This window comes from Myotis brandtii, unplaced genomic scaffold (assembly GCF_000412655.1).
Source record: "Myotis brandtii unplaced genomic scaffold, ASM41265v1 scaffold494, whole genome shotgun sequence".
Lineage (NCBI taxonomy): Eukaryota > Metazoa > Chordata > Mammalia > Chiroptera > Vespertilionidae > Myotis > Myotis brandtii.
In genome coordinates, this window is record NW_005368860.1 from 2122110 (window position 1) to 2140307 (window position 18198).

Below are 18198 nucleotides of genomic sequence, written 5' to 3' on the forward strand. Positions count from 1 at the left end.
CTTTTCTCTTGTTGGGATTTTAATCAAACATAACAAAAGCTTAAAAGTCCACCTCTCCGGCCATGTGGGCTTCTGGGCCTTGGTTTCTCTGCTCAATCCTGAAGCGCTTGCTGGTGAAGCCGTAGCACCCCCAGGGCCCTCCTCCCCCAGAAGATTCTGCCCTCCAGCCTCTCTCTTCCCTGGAAGAAAGATGGGCCTCCCGCTCTCTCTCCCTCCCTGCCCCGCAGGTGCCCCACTCAGTGGTGGCCTGGCAGCCTCCACCAAAGAATGTCACTCTGGCCTGGGGCCCGGCCTCAGACAAAAGCCCTTTTGGAGCGAGGCCTGCATCCTCAGGCTGACAGGACCTGCTGCCTCCCCGCCACTAGGGAGGGCAGCTACACTCATCCCCTCGAATGGAAGGTTTCCACAGACCAAGGCCGCGTCTCTGCTCAGGAAGTAAAATGAGTCTGAGCCTTTGCTGGCCTGTCCGTGGCTCTGGGACAAGTAGCTGACTGTCCTCACACCGAGGAGGGAAGGAAGATGAGACGTCCCACCCGCCACAGACTGGAGGCCGGGAGGCCTACGGACACGTGTGCACTGGGGTGGGAGGAGGGAGCCCAGTGCCCAGAACAAAGCCAGCGTCTGAGCCTCGAACAACCCTTCACACCCAGCCTGACTCTGTCCAGGGCTGGGAGTCAGACGAGCCTGAGTCTAAACTCCAGGCGCTGTTGTTTATTAATGGTGCAAGCCTCAGCAGCTCATTCTCAAACCTGTTTCCACATCTAAATGAGGCGATAGAAGGATTACTAACTAGACAGAAATACTGTGAGAGCGGGCCATAGTTTTCTGATTACGAAAAGAAATACATGGAGAGAACCAAAAAAATTTTAAAAAGGTGTAAAGAAAATAAAGCTAAAATGGTTGAAATGAGGCTAATGATGATATACATTTGCTACTTTTCTTTCCGGTCTTTTTTGCCTTCATGCACATAAGTGTGAATGTTGGAAATCACAACCTTGAAGCCCCTCAATGTGTTTTGTTTGTTCACAGAATTCACATTTAATACATACGCACATGCTAAAGGAGAATAGAGCTTACCTCGTAATTACTTGTTTTGAAGATTAAATGAGATAATGTAAGCTCTTAGTGCAATGCCTAGCACTTTCCCAGCAAGCTGACCTTCTAAGACCACACCCCATCACATCAAGCCGTTTGTTGGGGGGGTAGGGGGAGGGAGGAGGGGAGCAGCATTCAACCTGTGTGGAATCTTCCAAATGTGCCCACATACCCTTCTGAACCAAGATCACTTGCACTGCTCATTCTTGCCCTCTCACTTCAGGTCAAGTCTCAATCTCGTTGTGATTCTGTTCCTTTGAGATCTCTCTCTAGGCTTGTTTCTGGGAGGCCATCAGCTGGGGTCTCATCTGGACCAAGAACAACAGTTCTGCCCTAGCCGGTTTGGCTCAGTGGATAGAGCGTCAGCCTATGAACTGAAAGGTCCCGGGTTCGATTCCAGTCAAGGGCACACACCTGTGTTGCGGGCTCGATCCCCAGTAGGGGACGTGCAGGAGGCAGCCAATCAATGATTCTCTCTCATCATTGATGTTTCTATCTATCTCTCCCTCTCCCTTCCTCTCTGAAATCAATAAAAATTTATAAAAAAAGAAAAAAAAAAGAACAACAGTTCCCACCAGTGCCCATCAGAGGTGGCCACTGAAAGCACAGCCATGGTGCTGGAGGAGCTGTTGCTGATGGCAGGCTCATCTAGAATGGGAGTCCTGTCATTATAGGACCTTCTTGGGACAATGTCTCGCAGACCACTGTGGCCCCTCATGACCCCCAACCCTGCCTGCTTCCTCCCCTAGGAAATGGGAGACATTAGAGGTGGATGTGGCCTAAAGATCAGCCCTGTCATTTTGTGGATGAAAAGATGGACACTCAGAGGAGTGAGATGAGTACAGAACTGGAATGTCCACCAGGCACTGCGGCTTCCTCCCCTCCTGCCATCACCCACTTCCTCGCTCTGCTGTCACTGTTTCCTTCTATACTTCTCGGATCCGATCTTCCAAATTTCTTGGATTGTAATTTGGGAAGTTCTACCAACCATAATTTTAATAGCATTTCCCAGGGAAACAAAATTCACATCCACCTGGAACGTCAGAACCTTATGTCACTTTATTTGAAAATAGAATCTTTGAAGATGAACTTAAGAAGTCAAACTGGATCAGAGTGGACTCTTATCCAGTGACTGGCGTTCTAAGGAAGGGGGAGTCTCTACACAGACACACAGAGGGCAGACAACCATGTGGAAACAGAAGCAGAGATCGGAGGTATCACCAAACGCCAAGGAATGCCAGGGATGGACAGCAGCCCATCTTTGGAAGAGGCAGAAAGGATTCTACCCTAGAATCTTCCAGAACTGTGAGAGAATGGTTTTCTGTTGTTTCAAGCTACCCAGTGTGTGGCACCTTGTTACGACAGACACAGGAAACAGTCGCCCTCTTAGCCTGGTGCTCTTTTCCTTCCCTTGGTGAAGGAAGAACACAGCTCTAAAGACAAGAATTTCTACAAACGTATTAAGGTCTGGGCCCACTGCTCCATGAGAGGTGATGAAGTTGAATGAAACAGGAACAGATATAAATGGAGTTCTAAGTCCAGCTCTGCACTCACCCCCTACAAAGAATGTATTTTTACCTCCAAACCAGGGCTCAAAGAGACATAAGTGAGTGGGCAGTGTCAGGGTGGTTGAGAGCCAGATCTCTGGCCTCATTACCTGTGCCCAGATTCTGGTTCCTTCACTTCATAATTGGCCATATGACCTTAGCAAGTCTCTTAACCTCTTTGTGCCTTGGTTACCTCAGTTGTAAAATGGGGTGATAATAAAATCACCCCATTAATTTGCAATTTCATAAGCACATTAATGGAAAATGCTTAGAATAGGGTCTGGCACCTGGTAAGTAACCAATTATTAGTCTTGTCACCAGTGCTCAAGATCATGTGGTTCTGAGTGACAGAGGCAACATTTGAACCCAGGTCTTTCTGGCTCCACCGAAGGTGTTGGTTCCATGATTCTGTACTGGGAAAGATCCATAAAGCTTTGAGCGCCAGCTTCATCCGCAGATTTCATCTTAGTAAATAGGCCCAAGTGTTGTGTACATGATGCTCTGACTTGATGGGGATGCCCCACCCAATCAAATGCTCCAAACTGGATGGTGACAAAGTCTTTGATTGGAAGCTTTCTTTGGGAAATAGGACTGGTGGAGAGGAAAGGATGTTCACGCTCAAGCTTTGCCCAGATGAGGCTGAGCCATGTGAAGCCAGCTCTTCATTCAGGTGTTAGATGATGAAGTGTGTGTGTGTATGCATGTGTGTGCATGTGTGTGTGTAGTGAGAGGACTCAGAATCACCATACCCCTGAGCAGAGTCAGTCAAGAAATCAGGCTCATGGTCATCTTTGCAACGACTGTCATAACTGAAGATTGCCTGCACATATCCACCCTTGTCAAACAGCCTCCCTTGAGAAGTGGTATAAACAAGTAGTTACCATCTCAGGCTTTGGAACACAAAGGTCTGAATTGAAATCCCTGCTCAGCCACTTACTGGCTTGGGAACATAAGCAGGACAACTTTTCTGAGCCTCTGTTTTCTTTATTTGTAAAAAGGGAATGATCATTGGCCCAACGTCATGAAGCAGTGGTGAAGAACGAACTAGGTAATGTCTGTCAAGCATCAAGCCCAGAAGTACTTGGTGCAACCCCCAAGAACTCAACAAATTGATGCTGCCCTGATAATGGTGTTGATAACGTGAAGGTGACGCCCACTCAGAGAGTGAAATGGGGGAGGCCATCATTTCCACAACCACAATGTCTGGGCAACCCCTTGCCTTGCACACTCCCCATAGCATGGAAGGGAAATCAGATTAACAGACTTGAGTCCTTTAAGTCCATTTGTAAATTTCTGCTTCTACTGGGTATTGGCAAATGCCTTCCATTTCCTTTCCCTTGGAAATGCTGTTAAAATTCTGCCTGGTAGAACTTCCCAATTGATACATACAGACCACCTTCGAGGAGGTTGATCCTAAAACCAGCATCTCCGGTAAACACAACCCTGTTTGTATAATTTTCGAACAATGACTGCAGCTCTTTGTTCTGTGTCTTTTGGCTGATTTTCAGTTCGTGAGGAAGTGTCTGTACTGAAGCCAATTTGAATAGATTTTGCAAGTAAAATTTCAGGGGACAATGTGCCAGGTGCCTCAGAGAGCCGGAGTCTGGTGGAATCTGTCATCTGTTCACAATAGCCCTAACTGACGTCTGTATGGTGATCCAGTTTCTAAAGCACCATATTTTCACATTTGGTATTTAATTCCATCTTCATAGTAACCCTTTGAGTCTGATATTGTTCTCACTACTTTACAATTTCCCCATTTAACAGATGAAACAATAAGAGATCGAGTGATGTGCCCAGGTTCTATATGCAGTCCCTGGATCATCTAGAAGTTGGACCCAGGATTTTACTTAAAAGCATTATTTCAATAATTTAGTGAGTATATACTTTGTGACAGGTATGCTGTACCAAGCACTGGAAATACAGAGATAAATAAGGCATAGTGAGTAGCTTGGATAGGAGGGGGAGCAGCCATGGAAACCAAAGTGTAATATACATTATAATGTACACACAGACAAGAGGTTAATTACTCATTTCCTACCCCCAGTCTCTCTTCAAGACACTCTCAAGGGACTTCCAATCCCTGAGACATTGTTCCTACCCAAACCCCAACCCTCTCAAAAAACCCTACTCTTATCAAGACAATAACCTCAAGTTGCCAAATTCAAGGGTCAATTCTTCATTCTCATTGAACTCAAGTTCTCAGAAGCAATGGACAAGGTTGACCCTTCCTCTAACACTTTCTCCTGAGGCTTTGGTTTTCCTTTCCCAGAAAGCAAAGATCCTTTTCAGTCTGTCTTGCTTTTCCTTTGCTCTATTTGTAAATATTGAAGAACCCTGGATTCAGGTTGGCTCCCTTTCCCTGCCCAGGCCTGCTCTCTTCCTACATTCCCTCGTGGTCCCAGGGCTACAAATACTATCCAATTGCTGATAATTCCAAGTGATTATCTTCAGCCCCAAACCCTCCCCCAAGTTCAAGGCCCACATATCCATTTAGCTTATTGATATCTCCACTTGGATGTGTAATAGTCATGAAAGTTGATCATAGAATTAGTGTGCTTAAAACAAACTCTTGACTTTCTCCCCTAAACCTGTGCCTCCATTCTTGCCTGTCACTGTTAGAGGCACCATCATTCACCCAGTAACTCAAGTCATTTGTAGTCATAGTCATGCTTGATTCCTCTCTCCTCAGAAACCACATCCAACCTATCAGCAAGTCCTGGAGGTACAGCCTGCAAATTGTCTTGAGTCTATTCACTTCTCTCAATCTCTACTGCTACCACCCATCATAATCTCTCTGCGACCAATGAAATAGATTCCTAGCTCATTGCTCTATTCTTCCTATTAACTCATGGAGCAGCCAGATAAATCTTTTAAAAGATGTAAATGCCAGCCCTAGCCGGTTTGGCTCAGTGGATAGAGCATCAGCCTGTGGACTGAAGGGTCCCGGGTTTGATTCCAGTCAAGGGCACATACCTGGGTTGTGGGCTCGATCCTCAGTAGAGGGTGTGCAGGAGGCAGCCAATCAATGATTCTCTCTCAGCATTGATGTTTCTATCTTTCTCTCCCCCGCCCTTCCTCTCTAAAATCAATAAAAATAGAAAAATAAAAGAGACAAAAGAAACAGCAAATCTGAAATTTAAAAAAAAAGATATAAATGAGATCATGTCACTCTACTGTTTAAAATCCTTCCACTGGCTTCCACTGCTTTTACAATGAAGTCCCGACTTCTTAGCATGGCCTGCCAGGCTTTCCATGATTCCACTCGTCCCTTCCTCACGGACTTCCTCATCCACAGCACTCAGCCTGGCTCCCTCACTGCCTCCAATCAAACTGCCCCAGGACTTTGCACGTGCTCTTCCTTCTGCTTGAAATCATCTCCCACGCATCTTTGCAGAACTGGATTCTTACAATTCTTTCAGGAAAGGTCACATTCTCCTTGATCTAGGTGCTGATCATATGGGGGTGTCACTTAGTGACAATTCATGGAGCTGAACACAAATGTTTGCACTTCCCTGTATTATGTTATACTTCAATAAGAAGTTTTAAAATAAGCAAAATGATTTCACCTGAAAATCCCTAAGAATGAATTTTCTGTATTAAGGCAAATTCTAAGTTTTTGGCAAATGGTACTATTGTAGGTTGAACTAAATTGTGTTCCCCTAAAAGATATGTTAAAGTCCTAGTCCTGTGCATCTGTCAATGTGACCTTATCTTAAAATATGTTCTTTGCAGATGTAACCAAGTTAAATGAAGTTATACTGGGACTAGGGTGATCCCTAAACCCAATGACTGGTGTCCTTAAAGGGAGAGGGGGCTTGGGGACACACAGACACACAGGAAGAAAACCATATGACACAGAGGCAGAGAGATGAAAGTGATACAGCTATAAGCCAAGAAAGATCTCCCCAGGATTGCCTGCAACCACCAGAAGCGGGAGAAAAGCGTGGAACAGACACTCTCCCTCATAACCACCAGAAGAAACCAACCCTGACAACATCTTGATTTCTCCCTCTTGCCTCCTGAACTGAGACAACAAACTGTCATTGTGTGAAGCCACCTAGTTTGTGATCATTTGCTATGGCAGCACTAGGAAACTAACATAAGAATCAAATTCCAAGAAGGATTACATTTTAGTCCCCACTCAGCTTCTTGGTAGAAAAAGTAAAGAATGTTCCCAAGTGGTGGTTACATTTCATCATTTTTTTATAACCATCTTCTTTCCAGCCACGCCCCGGTCATCGTCTTTACTTTCCACTGCAAATGACTGAATCAGTCAGTTTCCTGGGCAGGTTAGTCATGTACAGACCTGGAGGAAGAGGAGGAAAAGGAGGGTGGGCAGAGGAAAAAGATATGGCACAATCTTCAGATATCATCCATGCCCATTCTTCTCAGCTATTAATGTTAGGCAAAGACAGTATTTCCTTTTCTACTTAACTCCTTTCTCCTTACATAACAATTCATGACTACTTTGTAAAATGTAGACAATATAGGAAAACAAATAAAATAAATAGAAGTACTCATAGTCCACATCCAAAGACAATAACCATGCACATTTTGGTGTATTGCCTGCCAGATAGTTTTCTTTGCATATATATTTTTTTCTAAGAAAAATATCCTTTCCTAACTGCCTACATGTCTTCTCTTCCTTTTTCTTGATAAACACAGATCTTTAAAAATGCTCTTGAGACCATTCTACTGCCCACACACACATTTCTGCTTTTGTTTTCCCCCATCCAGTCCTTGCCCTGCGCCCCTTCCTGTGGCCAACCCATACTTCCACACAAGGAGTCCATTCTCTCTCCAGCCCTGAGTTCACATAGGAAGGCCTGGATCACAGCACAAATAGTACAAGGGGAAAAGGGTGTTTTCCAAAGACTTCTTTGATGTGGTTGCTTTTCCAATACTTCTTTGGTGTGGTTGCTGAGTTTCCAGCAAATATTATATTGGCTTTCTCTTTCAGACCTCAGGTGCTGAGAGTTGAGTTCATTATACTCCTCCATTCAAGACATGATTATTCTCAGCATCAAGGCAAAGCACTTCTTGATTTAGTGTGCTCCTCAAGTCCACACTCTCTCCCCCACACCCCCATTAAGACCCACCCTAATGTGTTTGATTTATGTCCTGGAATGGATGGCTTCCATTGCACCTCCAGATCCACCCTCCATTTCTCTTGGCCCAGCTCTGGGACCCTGGAGGCTCATCTGTAGGGTGAACAGCAAACACTTGCTTGCCCGATGGCTTCTGATTGGGTTTGGTCAATGAATGGGAAGCACTGTCAAGAGACCCAGAAGGACCCCCTTCCTTCCTCACTGCCAGGGAGTAGGTCCTCTGCTGGGGCAGGTGTTGGCTGCCTCCCCACACTCCTGTGAGGTGACCCTCCCAGGAAGCTCTCCCAACTGATTTGGCCTCAGGTCTTGGACATACTTAGGTCCGTGGCTCCAGACACTCCACCATCACTGGTTGGTTTTCCTAATAGTCCTTTTGTTAATTCTCCAGCTATGTAATGTGTGTACGCCCATCTTTTTCCTGCCTAGAGCATGCCAGGCATGAATAGGTATGTATCTTTGTAAAATAAGGACTGTTTCTTTGTATGCACGCATGTGTACGTATACATGGTTAATGAATAGAATATTACTGTCCTCCAGATCTCATCCTGTTTCTTATTCATTTCCTGTAACGCTATTTCTGTAGTCTGCATTTCTGTAAATAATCCAAGTTTTTGCTTCCAATTGCAGATAGCAGTGCCCTCCTTCCCCACCCCACCAAGCATCCCTCCTCTTACTCCCGAGTCCCCAGTGAGGAACGTCCCCAGTGCTCTGCAAGGCCACAATAAGTGTGAATTTGTATGCTCTTTTCATCCAATATTTTTCAGTTCTTTTCCTGGTCTCAGTTTTGAGTCTTATGAGCAAATCACATTGTGTAAACCTTGTCTATGTTCCTCAATTAAACAAAGTGACCCTAAATTCAGAAAAGTTGCTTTCAAATGTGTTTTTTCTTGATTTTTTTCCCACTGTAATCATAAACTGTGTAATGAAATAAGTGACAAGAGTCACATAGCACCATTTACGGAGCACTTCATATGTGCCGGGTTCTCCCCTACAGCGTGGAGCCCACTCAGACTGGCTTTCAACGGCCAGTTGTTCAATTTCCAACACTTTTGCAAGCCAGTTACTAAACACAGCAATTATTAGAAATGGAATTATGTAAACTCACAATTAAATAACTACATTAGAGACAAACATAATGAAAACTCAACACTCATCAGTTCCTAATTATCTTACTGCCCTTAACTATTATCTAGCCCAGGGGTGGGCAAACTTTTTGACTCGAGGGCCACAATGGGTTCTTAAACTGGACCGAGGGCCGGAACAAAAGCATGGATGGAGTGTTTGTGTGAACCAATATAAATTCAAAGTAAACATCATTACATAAAAGGGTATGGTCTTTTTTTTTTTTTAGTTTTATTCATTTCAAACGGGCCGGATCCGGCCCGCGGGCCGTAGTTTGCCCACAGCTGATCTAGACTCAAATTATGTCTCTTGCATCTGTACAGTGGAAATATTACATAATGATGCACATCTCTTTCCAATTCCACAAAGATGTTACATTGTTGTCTTGAAATCAGCTGTGGTGGGAGTATGTGTACCATGGAAATTAGAAAACACAGTAGATCAGGAATACCCTGTCCTCAGAGTAGGCTGTTAACCATTTACCAGCACACCTCTGCCCTTGATCCTCACAACTGCCCTATGAGGTTTAAAAGAGATAAGTAACTATCCCAAATCCTTAGTCTAGTGAAAGTTAGAATCGGGAGTACAAGGATAACTCATGAAACTGGAGGCCACATCCACACAAGGTATCATAGGACAACAGGGGGCAGACATGTAACCACAAGCAGGATTTTGTTGTGTAGCATCCCGTGCAGACAAGGAAGCTGCCTCCCTTTCTCTCTTGCCACATGACAACCTCTTGGCGTTTCCCCCTGTGCTTGCTTTATTTTCCTCTTTGCTTTTGTGCACCCATTTCTGCCTCATGGTTCCCAAGTCCTTGATTTAAGAACTTGTCCAGGCTGACTTGAATGACTTCCAGAAAACACCATGTTCCCAGAACAGGATCTGATTAGCCCAGCCTGGGCCACGTAGCTGCCCCTGGTTCAATCCATGAGTCCAGCAGGGCTACTGGGCATAAGGGAAGTGATTCGGGAGGGGGTGGGCTGAGCAGACACCCAGAGTGTATCTCCCATCTTCTCACTGGGACCCAGCTAGGGACCACTGGACGCTCACTCAGGCAGGTAGAATAACAGTGATAATATTAACCACTCTTCTAGTTCTTAGAATGCACTGACATTTAATACAATAACCCTTTGAGGTACTTCTATTATAATAATCACTCTCCTTTATACAGATGAGAAACCTGGGGCCCAGAGAGATTGAGAAACTTGCCAAAGAGCAATAGTCAGTGGGGGCAAGGCCAGGACTCCAGCCCAGCTGTCTGTCTTTGACGCTGACCTTGGGATCTGCTATGTCCCACACCTGGCCGCTCAGATCTGCCAGGCCTCCCTTTCAGAGCTGGTGGGAGGACCAAATTAGACACTGGTGCCTTGGAGAGCCGTCTAAGCTCTATACACACGAGTCCCTCCTTGTGTTGTCATTTACGCTGGAATCAAGGAAGATGTGGGCACATTGAAGGTCAGCCTGCTCCACCTGGCTCTTCTCCACAATCCCACTAGGAGAGTCGCCACCATCCATAAGCCATGTCTGTCCAAGGGCTCTAGTGAACTTTGAATACGTTACTTAAAACAGGCAGTAAAGCTTTCACTAGACCAGTGGTTGGCAAACTGCGGCTCTCGAGCCACACGCAGCTCTTTGGCCCCTTGAGTGTGGCTCTTCCACAAAATACCACGTGCGGGCGCACATGTACAGTGCGATTGAAACTTCGAGGCCCATGCGCAGAAGTCAGTATTTTGTGGAAGAGGCCAAAGAGCCGCATGTGGCTCGAGAGCCGCAGTTTGCTGACCACTGCACTAGACCCATCATCAGGGCTATGCTTTCTCCAGTGAGGGCTTGGAGGGAGCAGGAGAGAGGCGGGGAACCTCCCCACACACCTTGTCCATTACGCACAGCTGGGGGAGGCAGGATTCAGGTGGAGGCAGCAGGATCAGAGAGGAGTCAGGGCTGAAGGCAGGGCTGCAGGGTGGGACAGGGTGCCAAACAGGGAGTGCCGTCCAGTGCCAGCTGTGTCTTGTCAGAATCGGAGCCATCGGGATCACCATGAGCTGAGGGAGCTCCCCGTTACACAGATGAGGAAACTGAGGCCAGACCTGCTCAGGACCAGGCTGGTTCTGTCTCTTTTCTGGTTTCCCAGGTGACCTCTGTCGACCCTTCAACAATACCTGAGTGTCTTCTTTGAGGGAGGTTCCCCCCGCCTGTGGCCGACACCAGGGAGTCACCGCCAGGGATGCAGAAGGGGCACAGGCAGAGCCCCGGGGCTCCCAGCCCGAGCCTCCTCAGGTGTCTTCACTTCCGCTGCTGTGTTGCTCAACTGGAAGCTGCGCCATTGTGGGAAGAGCCTTCACCTGCTCGCTTGAGTGTGGCTCTTCCACAAAATACCACGTGCGGGCGCACATGTACAGTGCGATTGAAACTTCGAGGCCCATGCGCAGAAGTCAGTATTTTGTGGAAGAGGCCAAAGAGCCGCATGTGGCTCGAGAGCCGCAGTTTGCTGACCACTGCACTAGACCCATCATCAGGGCTATGCTTTCTCCAGTGAGGGCTTGGAGGGAGCAGGAGAGAGGCGGGGAACCTCCCCACACACCTTGTCCATTACGCACAGCTGGGGGAGGCAGGATTCAGGTGGAGGCAGCAGGATCAGAGAGGAGTCAGGGCTGAAGGCAGGGCTGCAGGGTGGGACAGGGTGCCAAACAGGGAGTGCCGTCCAGTGCCAGCTGTGTCTTGTCAGAATCGGAGCCATCGGGATCACCATAAGCTGAGGGAGCTCCCCGTTACACAGATGAGGAAACTGAGGCCAGACCTGCTCAGGACCAGGCTGGTTCTGTCTCTTTTCTGGTTTCCCAGGTGACCTCTGTCGACCCTTCAACAATACCTGAGTGTCTTCTTTGAGGGAGGTTCCCCCCGCCTGTGGCCGACACCAGGGAGTCACCGCCAGGGATGCAGAAGGGGCACAGGCAGAGCCCCGGGGCTCCCAGCCCGAGCCTCCTCAGGTGTCTTCACTTCCGCTGCTGTGTTGCTCAACTGGAAGCTGCGCCATTGTGGGAAGAGCCTTCACCTGCTCGTCATTTTACAAAATAAACTCCAAGCCCGTCCGCCTGGCAGTCAAGACGTCCCTCCTCCTCCAGTTATTAGGCCTCCTGCCCTCTCCTTGCCTCAAGGGCAACACCTCCTTCCCCGGCACCCAGAGCTGCATTTGCTGTGGCTGACGGTCCCTGCTTCATATCCTGTCTTCACAAGCAGCCTGCAAGGCCCAGGAGGGCTCTCAGGTAAGTCTTTTCACTGCTGCTTGGTGAGCCTTTTATTTATTCACCGTCAGATGCTTCCATCCCCCTCCTCAATGCATCTTTCAAATCTCTATTCCATTCACCCGATGAAGCAAGAGGAAGAGCTGCCCTGTATGGAGCCGCTAGCACGCCAGGCACTTCACACACCCTGTCTATGAAATCCCAGCAGGAGGGCGCGTTATCTCCATTTTGCAGAAGAGGAACCTGAGGTTCAGGACCACTGAGTGGCACCCGGCAGGGGTGAGCAGCAGGTCCAGGCCTACCAGCCCCTGCTATTTCCCATTGGCTCCCTTTCAGATCCCTGCTCCATCAGTGATCTCCCCTCTCTTGTGTCTTCAGCCTCCTCCTCTCCAGTGGACTCCCCTCAGCTCATTCACATGCTCAAGTCTCGTCTATTATTCTCAAAACAAACCAAAACTTATTCCCGGTTCCTAAAAAGTGTTAAAAATAGAATTACCATATGACCCAGCGATTCCACTCCTAGATATATACTCAAAAGATTTAAAAGCAGTTAAACAAACACTTGCACATGAATGTTTATAGCAGCACTATTCACAATTGCCAAAAGGTGGGAAAAAACCCAGATGTCCACCAGCAGATGGAAAAACAAAATGTGGTGTATCCATACGAAGGGTCTCCCTGTCCCCAGTCTTGCTCCCCTCAATTCCATTCCCAACACAGCTGCGAGAAAGCAAATGCGATCATGTCATACTCCTTAGGGTCCCCTTTGCCTTCAGAAGCAAGTCCACATTTGGGCAGTGCAGTTCCTAGGCATGATGACTTGGTGCCTACCTCCCTATTGACCCCCACACTGGTCTTAAGCTGTTAAGACATCCCAGGGCTTTAGTTAGTTATCTGCTTACCCAATCGTTTTCTCAGCTCCTCCGTCCCTGCCCACCCTTCTCATCTGGCAAACTCTGCTCGTTCTCCTCCAGGCAGCCTTCTCGGATCTCACCACCTCTGTGCGCCTGGGTTTTCCCATGCCTACCTTTACCTTTGCACTTGGTGCATTGCCTATAAATTACCACCCCCTCCACCCTACCCCTCAGACTGAGCAACAGGAAGGCAAACGTAGTTTCTTATTTGATTTGGTAACTTCAGCATCTAGAGCAGTGTCTAGCACAGAGGTCCTCAGTACAACTTTATTGACGTGGACACTGAAGATTCATTTTAGTCACCACTGTGTCCTTCCACATCTCCCCGCTCAAGCTCTGCCACTTACAAATGCAGCGCGTGGTTGTTAACGTTGCCTCATCCCTTTGGGACAGGGACCATGTTTTACATACACTTCGCACCCTCCACAGCCGGTGGCCCAGCGCCTTGTACATAGTAGGTACCCAACAAGTATCATTAAAAGATCTAGAAATTATTTTGTAAAATCATGCGTTTCTTTTTCAGGTGAGGTTTATTTTTAATCACACCTTCCTTTGATTTTAAAATTAAAATACAGTGGGGTCTTGACTTACGAGTTTCATTTGTTCCCAGAGCCAGCTCATTAAGGAGCTCCTTAACTCAAATTACTCAAACAACTCAAGGCAAAAAATCGGCCGAGAGAGAGCTGGTAAAAAACTCGTTAGTTGGGACACTCGTAAGTCAAGGCCCCACTGTATACACCTGGCTGCTGTGGTTGAGCATTGAACCATGCACCTAAAGGGTGCAGGTTTGATTCCCCCTTAGGACACATACCCAGGTAGTGGGTTTGATCCCCAGTCTGGGTGCATACCAGAGACAACCAATAGATGTTTCTCTCTCACATTGATGTTTCTCTCTCCCTCTCCCTTCCTATCTCTCTAAAAATATCAATTAAAATGTTGAAAAAACAAAACAATTAAAATAGGCTCATTGTAAAAACATGGAAAAATGCAAAAATCTTAAGAAAATGATAAAAATCACTCATAATTCCTCAACCTACATTAATGCTAGAATGGATTTCCCCCCTGTCTCTTTTATGCACAAGCTCTTGGGGAAGTGCCCAGCAAGGTACGGCCCCAGATGGCTGAGCTCAGGCCGGCATCGCTAGGACAAGTGCTGGTGAGTGGGAGCCACCTAAGAGAGGACAGGAAGGGGCAGAGCCAGCACTATAAGTGTGAGAAGCTTGTTTTGGGTGCAAATTAGTGGCTCCTATTTATTGAATGCTTGATGGGGACCATGTTCAGATTAGAGCAGCTTCTAAATCGCCCACCACCGCCCTCATCTTTTCCCCACCCAGTTCTGAGCCTTTCGAAATAATAGAGGAAAGATCAGATAACAGAACCAGTACTGGAGAGCTGGCCTTAGGTTTAATGGCAACAGTGGCTGTCCTTCCGCCCACCTAACACCTGGCCCTGGCAGTGGTGGGAAAGCGCTGGCCTCCCCCTGTCCTGTGTGTCCCCCCAAAAGTAAGGCTTGGAGGAACAAGGCAGAATGCACGCTTCCAGTGGCAACTGGATCCCAGAGGAAAAGTCAATATGGGTACATATGCCCAATTCCTACTCCCAAATTTGCCGGGCAATTCACTCCTCCTGCTCCCAGCCGGGAGGAGGCCTGAGTGAGGGGCCATGAGGAAGCCAGGAGTGTTACAGGCATCGATGTCCCTCCATGTGGCAACATAAAGGCAAAAGGAAGTTCCACATAAGAGGCGCTGTGCTAATGATAGTGATTATTTTATCTCTCTTCTGAACACAACTGTAAGGAGGATATTAACATCTCCATTTTTTTTTTTCAGTTATACACGAACATGTTCAAGGTCAGCATTTGTACAGGAGGACTAAGGACAGGGAGGGCTGCAGATCCCCACGGAGGGAGCGCCTCACACGGCCTTCGGTGGTCCTCGGGAGGGGCCACCTCGTAGTCGCTGGCGCTGAACAACGTCGCCGAGTTCTTTGCCAGGTACTTGAGGAAATCGTGCAGGTAATTCAGTAACAAAGCCAGGCTCTTCTCGTCCAGAGGCGTGTAGGCCAGCATCGCTCCAATGCGCACGAATAGCCTCAGTAGATGCGGCGCTCCGTACACCTGGGACAGGGCGCGTCAGGGTGGTCTGCGAGGATCTCGGCGTACTGCGGCCTCTCGAACTTGTAGAGCAGCTGAGTGCCCAGCATGACATTGAAGTACTCCTTGATCCCGGCCACCACTTCGTTCACAGCGTACTCCTTATTCGTGTTCCCGCGAGATTTCTTGTAATTCGCGTAATCCTCCAGGATGGAATCCACGTTCTTCTTGGCGGGAAGATAGAAGAGCTGTTTCTGGCGGGTAATTAAGTCCATCCGTGTTCCCGCGAGATTTCTTGTAATTGAATAATCCTCCAGGATGGAATCCACGTTCTTCTTGGCAAGAAGATAGAAGAGCTGTTTCTGGCGGGTAATTAAGTCCCAGTCATCAACCAGCCATGGTTTCAGCTCTTCAGGAATCTTTACGAGAAGGGTTAAGTAAGGGCACGATGTCATACAGCCAGCAGCTGGGGGAGCTGGGATTTGAACCAGGTTCTTCTGAATATTGGTTCCACGTTTTCCAACCTGGTTCACTGCTCTTCCTCTTTCCTTAGGAACCCCATCCATCCCAGCAGCCCTCGCCTGTCCGTCAACCCTGCTAACAGGGCATGCAGTTCATCGAGATGTAGGGGCCATACGCACAGTAAAAATAATATAAAAAACTTAGTTAAAAATTTAGAATAGGGAGATGTCCTGGTTACTGTGATCAAGCAGGTGAAGGCCTTCGTTAAGCTGGGCTTTGCAAAATAAATGGGATTCCTGTGGACAGCCTGCTTTTTCTTCTCATTATTCTGGTTTGTTGGGTCATAAGAATCAGCCCAGAGACCCATTTTTCTTTTCCCATGTGTGTTGATTTCTGGGTATTGGCTTAGGGTTGGTTCCATGATCAATTGTCTGGGGCAGGTTTCTTACACTTTGAGTCTAGCTGTCTCCATCTGTCAAATGTGACTGTGGTAAATTCTAAATGACACGGAGTCTATGGAAGTGCTTGGGTCACAGCCTCGCTCAACTCGTTTCCCTGTCTCTCCCGATCTCGAGTCGTTTTCCATCGCTGCTGCTAGGAAACCCGCTGCCCGTTCACGTGCAGAGATCTCCCTGACTTCGACACGGCCTGATTGCGAGGCTGGCAGCTGCTGGCCTCCTGCCCAGAACCCTCATTTACAGCCTCACCTCCCATTCTTGCACAAACATTATCTCGCTTCTTACAAGGGTGGAGACAAGATGTTGTCTTGATGTGATTCTCCCATGGACGCCTGCTGCTCTGCACAATGAAGCATGAACCTGTTTCTGTTCGGAAAAGGAGAGCCGGTGACAGTGTAGAGCGGAGTCCCAGGAGGAGCATGGGCCTGGGTCCCCGAATTCCCCACAGAGGCCCACCTGGGCCCACCAGTCCCTGGGTCGGAGGATGAAGCAGTCTGGCCAAGGGTGCCTGCCATCAGAGCTGGGCGTGTGCGTGTGCGTGTGTGTGTGTGGTTTTGTTCTTGTTAGGCGGTTTTGTGGTGATTGTAGGAGATCCTGGACTGGCTTGGATCTACCCAGGTTTCTAAATGGGTTCCTCAATTTCCAAAGGTGACCTCTGGAGTTAGTTCCACCTTCTAAAGGTCTGCCACTTATATACAGGAATAGCTCCTCTTCCTTCTTTTCTTCCAGGCCATACACTAAGCCCCCAGGCCATCCTCACTTTGAGGGCAGAGACTATGTTTCATTTTTATACCTTATCACCTGTCCCCTCCCCTCCACACACACGTCCACTCTGCAACTAGCATTTTGACTAACACATAAAAGACAGTCATTCAATAGGTAATGAATGAATGGAACCAGGGTAAGCTGATATCTTTCTGAACTCAAGGAGCCCAGTGACTGTAGAAAATAAAATGGGAGTTGGGAGATCTTATATCCTAGTCCCAGCTCAGCCAACAGATGATGATGATGATATAAGAGCTAATATTTATTCATCGCCTTCTATATTCCAGGTACATGTAGAGCTCTTTCCAGCCACTTGTTGCCTTGTTCAATCTTTACAACAACTTTTTAAATAATGATTCTTATCCCCATTTAACAGATGAAGAATCTGAGGCTTAGAGAAGTTAGTTAACTTGCCCAAGCTCCCTGAATCTAGCATATTTGACCCAGCTGTGGCTATCCTGCCACCCAAGCTTTTTCCAGTATGCTACCACTCCTGATCTCCTTGCCCTGGGTGACTATGGCCAAGTCTCTGCCCCTCTCTGGGCTCACTGTCCTCATCTGTGAAATGGGGGCAGGGGACAAATGGTGCGACTACTGCATGTCCTATTGGGACTCTTTCCACAAGATTAGCAGCAATACCACAGCGTAATCCCGCCTGTGCTTGCAGTCTTTCACAGCCCATAAAGCCCTTCTCATCCTGCTCATTAAGCAGATTGCCTTGGAAACAAGATTTGCCTACATGGTTAGACCAGCTCCCCAGAGTCACTGCTCCAGGGAAATCTCAGCAGCAGGGGCGGCTCCTGGAACAGGCCCGTGTGTGTTTACCCTGAGGACCTAGGAGGCACTGCCTGTCCTTCCAACTCGGGCTCCCTTCTCCGGGGCCTGGCAGGGCTTCCAGTTTAGAGTAGTCAGACCAGCGAAGCCACGTCCTTGCACAATGCAGGCAAGGCAGGGCCGGGGACTGGGCAATGTAGGCCTCTAGGAAACATCTAGTTCTGGGCTGAAATGATGTAAGCAGTTCTGAGAGGCTGGACTCACCCACCCCTGTGGGCTCCAGGAGGGGAACTGTCATTCATTCTCTGTAGTTCACTCACTCATTCATTCATTCAATGAGCACGTGTTGAGCATCATGGTGAGACCTCCTTGTGATGGTGCCTCCTTCTCTTAAAGAGCCCATCCCTGGAGAAAGTGGAGACAGTGCAGCACTCTTTGCTGTGGGGCCCTAGAACATTGAATGCCCTCTCTGAACCTGTTTCCTCACCAACTAAATGGGGTATATAATACCCCATGCTTTGCCTCATCTTCTGCAACTCACACATTCTATAAACTATTCCCTGTTTCCCAAATACACAAAACACTTATACTCTCATCTCTTTGCATCACAACT

General features: G+C 47.7%; 1 pseudogene; it reads right to left on the reverse strand.

The window, feature by feature from the left end:
* Positions 1-14859: 14859 nt before the first annotated feature.
* The window catches only part of LOC102246578, a 4739-nt pseudogene continuing 1400 nt past the window's right edge, over positions 14860-18198 (reverse strand).